We start from the raw sequence: 10,872 nt of genomic DNA, 5'->3' as shown, positions 1-10,872 counted from the left end.
GATGCCGTGAGAAAAAGAACTTACATATGTTGATTTGTATGACTTTTGCTGTGGGGAACATGCTTTTGGAAAAGTCTTCTTTGCATTTTGTGACTTTCAGAAGTAAAATAAAGTGTCATCGCAAATCATATAAGGATCTGGTTTCTATGAATCCCCCGACTCATAGTATTTTCATGCAGGCTCCCTTAACCACCCATTAGTTGTATCGATCTTGGATCCAAATTTGTAGTGATCCATGATCTACACCATGATGTTTTATTAGAATATTTTCTATGCATTGGATAGGAATCTTTAGTTGTGGATGTTCATCTTAAAGATGGACGTTTGTGATTGTGCCGGGTTAGTAAGTCCGCTAACTCACAAAACACTTTTTCATCATTATAAACACGCAAACAAGGAAGTCGAGGAGGGTGTAACATTTTATTCCAAGTTCATATTATTGATGGCTGACATGATTTTATTCCACCATCATGGCCTAAAACTCTAATTTCACCCCAATTGTGAAATTTAAAGCTCTAAAAAGTTGTGTAGAAAGAACAAATCCATAAACACTTATAAAATTTCAAAGTAGATGATTTAGATAATATGTTGCAATATGCACTATTATTAGGACTTGAAATCATTTTTTGTTTCATATCTGTACTCCTTGAGGTTGAGATGATTAATTGTAAGGTTTCTCGACGTCGAAGAAACCTTTGTGTGTGGATCTTTGAGGTACACCTCTACAATATAATATTTACACTTTGTATAAACTTTTCTCCTGCTATAATGGCGCTACTATATCTTTGTTAAGGGTTGAATGATGATGAAGGGAAAGTATAATTATATTAAATGAACAAAAATTATATAAAGATACCATTTGTCTTTAATAGAAGAAGGTCACAATCATTTTTGTCCATTAAATTTCAAATCAGGCGATTGTAAGAATATAAAAAAAAAAAAAAGTTCAAAAAAAAAAAAAAATCTCAAACTTTGTTACGCACCCTTAATCACTAAATTTCACACTTAATAGCTAGGAATAATTGTGACCTCTTTATAACAATGATAAATGATCTCATAATATACCATATCCCATAAATAAAATATACTTTGCCCTTTCTCTCTATAACCATCTAACCAATTGATTGGAGGATTATAAACTAGGAGGCCACGTTTGTTTTTCTTGGGTGAGTAGGAGCATAGTTGATACTATTAACCATAGAAGCCATCTTATAATTTGCGTTAAGTTTTTTCCAATATAAAAAATTATTACTTCGGCCCATATTCACAAAGCATGTCCTGCCCATAACATATGCATCCCATATATAATAGTGTGACCTAGGAATGGACTCAACGCTAAGTTATCGGAATGATGGGTTGTTAAGAACTTGACATATTAAGTTCCATTTATACCATGAATAGAGGATATCGTATATCAGCATGATGGTCGATACATTGCTTTCTCGCTATTTGAAACAGTAATAAACATTAAAGGAAAAAAATCTTGTAAAGTGACCAGCCTACATAATAATATTATGTGCCTAAAAGCCTAAATTAAAGAATTGAGGAATGAACATAAAACATTGTGTGACAATTTTTTTGTCCTTTTTTTTTTTTTTCAAAAAGAGTAAGGCTCCAATGGTTCACAAATTCTACATTAATGTGGCCATCGTCTAGATGTTTCAAGTTTAAAAAGAAAAATTGATATGCACAAAAATGGTGGGAAAAATAATTTCTCAGGTTCTCGACCTTCCACAATACCTCCTATGCTGTAATCCATATTGTCTGGAATATATTACCTTGAGCTTAAAGAATCTTTATACAAAACATGGGCACAATTATTAGATCTATAAATATTATTAGGGGAGAACAAACAATAGTTGGAGCTTCATTGGCTATTGATAGAGTATAAGGATGGATAAGGATTCGTGTTGCCAACCCTAAATAATTGAAAGGCTTTGATGATGGGAAAATGAGTAGGGGTGTCAATTTTAAATAAAAAAAGTTTATATAAGGATGCTACCTTATAATGTAGAACAAAAGATGCCCCTCAAAAATCCACAGGAAAAGGTAGTTTTAATGTTGAAAAATCCTTTGATTGATCATCTCGACATCAAGATGTATGACCATGAAAAATAAAAAGATTTTAAGTCTAAAAAATAGTGCCTTTTACAACATATTATCTACACCGTCCTTTTTCAATATTTTCATATGTTTATAGATCTACTTAATTTTAACCAATTTTTAAATTTAAAGTTTTATAATTAGATATAAAAATAGATTTTGAGATAATCCTAAAAACATTTTACATCAAAATTATATACCATGATAAAAGTTGAAAGTGCACCTTACCTCTACACCTACGGATGCGTCCGTATGCAAACTGCACCCATTTTAAATTCCTCCCCGAGGCTCCTTTTTTCCCCCACTTCTCCTAAGATCTTTGTAAACCGTTATATCCATTTTTTCTGAAGAAATCATTTTTTAAATCCATTAGAAAGTCATTCATTCTTAAAATAATGATAAAAATGGCACAATTGTTATATCTATCTTTTACTAAATGAAATTAATTAGGAGTGTGAATTTGAGATTCGAATAGATTGAAGTCAAAATAGCCCTTTTATACCTTGATTTGGATGAGATTATTTTCATGAAACAACTAGAAGGTTTTGTAAAAGAAAGAAAAATGTAGTTTGCAAGCTCAAAAGTCATTCTATACCTGAAGGAAAGGAAGCTTCAAGACAGTGGTGCAAAAACTTCCATAGCTATAACTTTTTGAGATTGTGATCGCATATGAAATTCTAATATTGCATGATGATGATAAACACACACATCTTAAGAAACTTAGCTAATTGAGTATACATACCAGTGTTGTTAGATTCGCTTCAGAGTTTTTCTCGGTTTGGTGAGAAAAATGAAGCAAGTCTGTGCTTTGACCGATTCAGAGAAGACTTCAGTTTTTTTTTTTAAAATTTAATATACATAAATTATATATTTATATATAAAGTATATACAAATAACATAAAAATAAAAAATAAAAAATTTTAAAAAATAGAAAATTTTAATTTTTTTAAAAATACTTTTATATAGATATTTTTTTTATGACCGAAATAGCCCTAACCTTTGGACAAAGCAAACCCGAATTTGACTGAAGCGCCAGCACCACGCTTCTCCTCGCTTCGGTTTATGCTTAAAAACTGAAGGCTTCGGCCTCTTCGGCTTAAGCAAAGTGAATTGAGAACATTGATACATACCATATTTTTTGACGTGTGCCCGTAATGCAATGCCGGACCTTGATTTTTTTTCGTTCAATTATAGTCTCAGATTTCTCATTTACAATAAATGAGGGTGGTTTTTTTATGAAAAACGTTTATATAAGTGTGAGGCTCTAAACAATCAAATTGGCGCACCTCAAAAATTACACTAGAAGAGACTGTTTTAATGCCCAAATGTACTCAAATATATCATCTCGATCTTAAGATGCATGGACATGAGAAAAAAATAGATTTCAAAGTTTTTGAAAATAGTGCATCTTGCGGTATATTTTGGGACCGTCAAATTTCAAGATTTCATAGATCTGCTCAATCTACACTATTTTTGAAGCTTTAAATTTTATAATTAGAGATGAAAATATAATTTAAGGCTATCACAAAGATTTTCAATATTCAAACCACATTTTTTGACATTGTTTGAAGGTGCACTTTACTTTGATTGTTCAGAGCTTGGGCCTTTTATATATATATATATATATATATATATATATATATATATATATATATATAAGTAATGATCCTATGAGACTCTCCCATACCCATGTGTGCAGGACCCCAAGGAATCACCATTAAATTTGGCACAGATATTAAAAAAAGTTAAGTCCCACAACCATGTGATAAATTTAATAGTGATCCTTTGAAGTCCTACGTGTGAGAAGTTCTCATAGGATCATTACTATATATATATATATATATATATATATATTTATTGAGAGAAAAAGCATTTGAATTTGAAAGAGATTATTGAGTGCTTAACAGATCTTTGACTTATCTTGGCTTGTTGTAAATATTTGTTGTAACATCTTATCCTTGATTTACTCGGTCAAAGATCCTTATTCAGTTGTTGTTGTATCATGTTATATATACCCTTACTGTACCACTCAATTAATTAATGGTTATTACAAATTCTCTTCATGATAATTAATGGTTATTACAAATTCTCTTCATGATTCGTTGATGTTTTCAATATGCTCCTTTGGAGGAACAAAAGTTCCATCTACAAGAGAAATCTTGGTAGCAACTGACTCTTCCAGTTGTTATGCTAATTTGGGTTTATCTGTCCGAGTCCTTTTATCAAGCAGATTATTTGTTATGCTAATTTGGGTTTATCTGTCCGAGTCCTTTTATCAAGCAGATTATTTATATTTACTCGTGTAAGTGAGGGCCATGTTTTAATTTTGATAATCATTTAAGCAAATTATTATTCTTTTTTCTATACATGACCCATCATTTTACGAGTGACATGTATAATCATCTATTATGTTGGTACCATGCCCTGTTCTCTCTCTCCATTCCATATTTTGCTCCTTTCTAGTTTAGTTATTTTTTAATCAATGTGACTAAGGCGCTATGCCTTCCCGATGTTTTCTATCAGGCATATGCTTTTCAGAAATCTAACACTCACCCAAAAAAAAAAAAAAAAAAAAAAAAAAAAAAAAAGAAGGTTTTTCCTCCATGTCAACTTTAGTTATGTTGTGAAGGATTGTGCCACTAAGTTTTCCATACAGACTGAGTTTTTCCATGTATATATATCCAACTAGTAATGCATTAGATCCTTAAGTAGTTTACATTGGTTGAATGAGCAACTCCTTGATACGTTCTGTGGTTTGAAGGTCTGGATTTCCATAGCCATCTCCATTGTGGTACATACAATAGGCCATCCGTGCAAGGTTAACTGCAATATTCGTATATGGTTTAGGAAAGAGGGAAGGAGTAAGACACTCTCCCTTGAGCTTTTTCCAACAATTCCTGATCAACTCCTTCATGTCACTACGAGCTAGTTCCTCAGATGCCCCAGTTTCATGCATGTAGCATTGAATAGATGTTGGTGCATCTCCTCTTTGGATCTCATCCTGCATAAGTCACACCATTAAATGATATCACCCAAATGTTGCTCAATAGCATATGATAAAAACTTTTTAAGATAATTGCTAGCCTCACCGTAGAAGTCGCCAAGTCGTTGCAAAGTCTAAAAATCAACGATGGCCACCGAATGAGGTTCGGGTCATTGCGTGTGCAATTTATTGCCTCTTCTGTAATATTTTGTGCAACAAGGAAATATGCATCGACCAAGATTAGTGGCCCTGATACTGATATCCATCCATTACTCAGATACTCATCTAAGGTCAGTGTATAACCCATCTTGAACCACTTTGCCTCAACCAGGAATGCATTACATAGTTCTGCCCACTGAAATCCACAGTCAACACATGATTTACTATGTGTAACTCTTTGAGTAAAATAAACATACCAAGTGGAGGATACAGTACCATCTTCTTAAGGTAGTTTTTGATATCCCATCCTTTTTCCTTCATAATGTTGTAAGATCTCTTGTCAATTGTGTTGTATAATGCCAAATAACATACGACAATTGTGTTGTATAATGCCAAATAACATACGACAATTGTGTTGTATAATGCCAAATAACATATAGCATTTTTAGGGCTCCAAATCTATTTTCCCTTTCAAAAACTTCATAGGGGTGGGCAAGAAAATTGAAAGGAAAAATTTTCATTCGTCACCCATCCAAGGCTAAGGCCAGGCAAATAGGTTTTCCTTCTTAAAATATCTAAAAAATCAGTAACCTTCTGATCTCTGCACCTCTGCAGGGCTGCTTACTAGTTGGATGCTAAAGGAGGAAAGAAGAACCAAATATTTTCATACCTTTGAACCGCCATGGTGAAGAGTTCCAATTCATCTTCTGACCCATAAACATCATCAATAGATGCAATTAGGCAGCTTATTTTGGCGAGGGCCAACCTAGTCATGCTGAATTCAGGCTCGAAAATAAGCCCTATCGTCCACCATAAAGTTTCAACTAGCCGGTCTCTAACGAACGGTAGGTCAGTTGCGAACCTCAAATCTGCCCACCACCTACATAGACAAAAATAGTTACAAATCAGCCCACCACCTACATAGACAAAAATAGTTACAGGCACAAGAGTTATGTTGAGCAATGAGACATGGATAAAAGTCATTAGTAGCCATGACTTTGACATATGTGTAAGATCTTCTTGGTGTATGCATTGTACTGAGTTGAAGTCCAATGTAGCAAATTCAAGCAAAATGGGGACCATGTGATCCTCTTGCTCATAGACTCCCATGTAATGTTTAGCCTCTTGCCTGATCATTCTCCAATGCAACGGAATCTCTAAGGAATGTTGTACTTTTTTTAGCAAGACTTGGCTCTAGTTGATCCATTAAAGCCTTCTTGAGGTTCCTACTATTGAAAGCCCAAGTTGCATCTAATATATGTTCTCCAAGTAAGCACAAGTGAGAAGCTTCATACAAGCTCAACATTCCCTTCACATCTCCAACCAAACTTACTTTGAAACTCCCTTTTTCGTCTTTGAATGCACCAAATACATCTGGTGACACACATTTCATTCAGTTTGGTAAATAATGGATTTTTAATGAAGGAACTATGAGGATATTTAGAAATAGATAGATCCCATCAACAACGCTTCCTATATCCGCTTCTATTCCAGGAGTATATCTATGCACTTGCTTATAATCATGGCTTAAATGGATTAATTCTTAATGTTTGCTAGCTAGCTTCTACTTGTTCAATCATTTCAAGTTTCAAAGGAAACTATAATTTCAAACAAAAGGGATGTAACAGAGTTCTAAGTAACAAACTTATAAAAGTATTGTCTTTGCTATGTACCGAATGACATATGATATCCATGTTGTCTGAGTAGCCGAAATGCGAGTGAGACTGTGTAGAGATCATCACTCCATGACTGCTGGATATTTCCACCGGTGTAAATGTTGTCTAGAGCCACTTGGATCTCCTCTTCAAAGTGATATACCACTCCCCATCGTTGGATGGAGTCTATCAGCTCAAACAATGCAACTGGTTCATTTATTCTCTCTGCCAGAAGTGCCTTGAGTTGTTGCTTTAGAACCTTGGATCGGTTAATATATTGCTCTCCCTGCTTGAAAATCCTTAACTCCATCAATTCAAAAAAAGGGAACAGAATTCCTGAATAAAGAAACAACTATTAGCCACATGTGTTCACTTTCATGGTTCAAAAATGTTTTCAATATAGCAGAGGAGCAAACATAGTGGGTGGTATATTGAATTTGAAATCAAGAAAATTATTTGGAGTAACAAGAATTATTTGAAAAGCAATTGATATGTAGTGGATATATCCAGTAATATCTGCAAAATAACAAAAATTAAAGGATATGTAATGAATATTTACACATTTCTTGTATGGTATTTTGAAACCCAACATAGCCTTTATGTTAAGGACAAGCTTTCTATGCTTCCCTTACAGCATAAAACTTCTATACTTCCCCTTATCCAACCCTCCATTTTGAATGGAGGGCTAAGATTTTCCCGATCACATTGTCAGATCTTTACACTATTTTATTTTTAAGTTTTTTTCTATAAACTATTTTGACACCAAATTTTGGATGTCCAATCCTCTATTAAACTCGCACTCGTAAAAAATATAAAAGAAATATTTTCAATAAAATAAAATGACCAAACTACCCCTAAAATATTCAAGGGGTATTTTGGTCATTATATTTTATAGAAAAATTATTTTTAATATTTTTTATAAGTGTACCCCAATGAGAATATGACACGTACCAAATTTCATATTTATAAAATTTATATAACAAACAATAAAAACAAAATACTTTGAGACATCTGATCTAACATCAAATGATGGGTGGCTCTCTTGATCAAAATTGGATGGCTGGATGGTAAGCGAAACATAGATCTTATATACTATAGGTGAAGTATAGAAACCTTTTCCTTATGTTAATGAGTAATGATCCTATAGGACCCTCCCCCACCCATGTGTGTAGTACCCAAAATTATCACCATTAAAATTGGCATGGATCTCTAGAAAAATATCACATGGGTGTGAGACTTGATTTTTTTAGATATTTGTGCCAACTTTAATTAGGGGTCCTACACACATGGGTGGGAGGGTGCTATAGAATCATTATTGTATTAGATGGTTTATCTATTGCCAAAAGATTTCATACTTACGAGGGAGTATACTATCTATTTACTCCCTTGGATAAAACCCAATCTAGGAGAAATTTAGGATCCCACATTGGGGAATATCACATTATCTACCTGGTAGACTAACCTCCAAAAAGAAAAAATTCCAATCTCACTCTTTATGCACTTCAAGACAAAATAGTGTCAAGACTGAACCAATTTATAAGGGGGAGAAAAGCTTATAATTCAACTCTTTTGAAAATAATCTTACAATGATTCATAGGTAGTTCCCCAAATTTTAGATTAAAAAAATCCACCCAAAGAATTGTATTCCCCAAGGGAGTAGATATGCAGAAATGCGCCCGCAAGAGCATAGTAAAGGGTCTCCTATCTATAGTATCTATTCCACATATATTAACACATTATTATGGATAAGGACATTGACGCACTCAATAAGTTTAAGACCATATAGAGAGAGTCTTTAGAGTGGGATACTTCTTGAGGGGGGGCTAAAGTTCTAGGTAACTTCGTAATCCAATTTCATTTCTATCTTTTTCTATAATAAATAATTTTGAATCTATCCCATTTTAAGGGTTATTCAATTTATTAAAAACTTAATTCTTAATCCCCAAAATTTAAAGATTTTATCTTTTGGAAAAAAATTATGTGTTTTTGCATTTGTAAGCGGTAATCACAATAACTTAAAGGAAAAAGTTTATATAAAGTTGAGGCTCTAAAAAATCAAACTAAGGCACACCTCAATTATTCACCAAAAAAAATAGTTTTGATGGTGAAAAACCTTCAAATCCAATCATCTCTACCTTAAGATACATGGACGAAAAAAAAAAAGTGACTTAGTCTTGGAAATAGTGCATTTTATAATGCATAATCTAAATGGTCATTTTGAATATTTTCAACTGTTCATTGATCGACTTGATTTACACATTTTTGAATATTTAAATTTTATAAAGAGGTGAAAATAAATTTTCAGGCCACCATAAAAGTTTTTTTATGCTAAAACGATATCTTTGAGCACTACTTGAAGATTCGCCTTACTTTGATTGCTTGGGCCCCTAGCCTTGTACAAATCACAGTCTGCTATGTTTGACAAAACAGAATTTAAAAATCTCGATGTTTGAAAATTTGAATAAAGACATTAGTGGCATCTCATTTATTGGGATTATGTATTTTTCTGATATTTATTCTTTTGTGTCTGTTTAACTATTTACCTATATTTCATATTTTTACTAGATAAGAACAGTAAAGAGCATAGAATCAAAGAATTCCAATGCTTCCATTCACTGCCTCACCTGAGTGTAGCTGACCAAAACAGTTCTCCATGATATTGTAAATTGAGCAATACCATCTCTCCATTTCTCACCTTACATGTAAACAAGACTTTATCTCTCTCTCTCCACTATTTCATCAAGCCCTCTGTAAGAAAAACCCAATGAACACTAGGCTTTGTTTTGTTCACATGGCAATGTCATATATCCAGCCTTTGATGGCCATGACAAGAGGCTTCTTTGGGTTGGAGGCATCATAGGCTTGAAGCTCCTGCTCAATAATAACTGCCTCCGACTCAATAATATTATCCAAGTGAACTGCCTCCAAATTCATGGCATCAACGCCATCCATGGCTCAGAGAGGTATAGGGTTTGCAAATCAGGTGGAAGAGACCCCATTAAAGACAAGATGGTGAATAAAGCCAGTAGACAGAGAAAGGAAGTTGAGAGATCTTTGTACAAAGTGAGAGTACTGAGGATCAATGAGTTAGAGAGAGATTAGGGTTAAACATAGGAGGGATGAAGAGAGAGAAGGGGAGGAGAGAGAGAAGGGGTCTGGAGAGAGAAGGCCTCCTTTGATTGTTAGTTGAGACTAAAAATCAACTAATAGTTGAATTGTCTAATGCAATGATTTTGACCATTTATCTGGATATTCGAGCATACAATTTTGACTTGGCAAACATTGTTTTTTACTTTTAGTATTTTTTTTTTTCTAAATTACTCAAAATTATGAAATATTTAGATATTTGAATACAATCATAATCCTAATCACAAGAACTACATTGACAAACTGCAAGAATGGTAGCCCAAGGTATAAAAATATTAATCAATGAAGAAAACAAAAAGACCCCCAACGTAGGATTGCAAGAAATTAAAACACAAAAATCGAAGTATATAAAATAGTAGTTCATCCAAAATGCTATGTTGTGCAAGCCAATAAAATAAAACAAAAAATAATAAATATTGTCAAATTCAACAAATTTCTATATGCAAAAAGAAAGTTTCAAAATACTTAAGCAAATCTAAAAATTCGAACCACACCCTAAATTCCTAGCTACCTGTATCTTTATATCTTTATATGTGACTAGATCTCTCTCTTGCTCTTTACAATTACGCTCTATGTTTTGAGAAAATAAAATTTTCATTAGGTTATTTTTCCTCTAAATCTAACTATTTTTTTGAGATATATGGTTATTTTGATACACTATTTTCTATGGAATATATTGCACTTTTTTAAGGGAACACATTGGTGAAAATTTTTATGGAAATTTTTGTTAAATCAAGATTATTAATAAGCTCCCACTTTCAATATACTTATATTTAAACTAAAATCCAAAGAATTTAAATCAATGAAGAGATAAACTTATCAGGA

At 33.0% G+C, this 10,872-nt stretch overlaps 1 non-coding gene across 1 annotated transcript; it reads right to left on the bottom strand.

Moving 5' to 3' along the window:
• Positions 1-4,722: 4,722 nt before the first annotated feature.
• LOC18443269 ((-)-alpha-terpineol synthase) lies at positions 4,723-10,062 on the bottom strand. Its single transcript, XR_016049327.1, has 6 exons — positions 9,525-10,062; positions 6,919-7,236; positions 5,871-6,619; positions 5,522-5,696; positions 5,193-5,441; positions 4,723-5,104 (listed from the first exon to the last, which is right to left on the bottom strand). It is a non-coding gene; the product is annotated as a (-)-alpha-terpineol synthase (transcript).
• Between the last annotated feature and the right edge of the window lie 810 nt (positions 10,063-10,872).

The sequence above is a fragment of the Amborella trichopoda genome, chromosome 2, assembly GCF_054954075.1.
Source record: "Amborella trichopoda isolate Santa Cruz 75 chromosome 2, AtrichopodaSantaCruz75HAP2 v2.0, whole genome shotgun sequence".
Taxonomy (NCBI): domain Eukaryota; kingdom Viridiplantae; phylum Streptophyta; class Magnoliopsida; order Amborellales; family Amborellaceae; genus Amborella; species Amborella trichopoda.
This window is presented reverse-complemented; position numbering and strand designations above follow the sequence as displayed.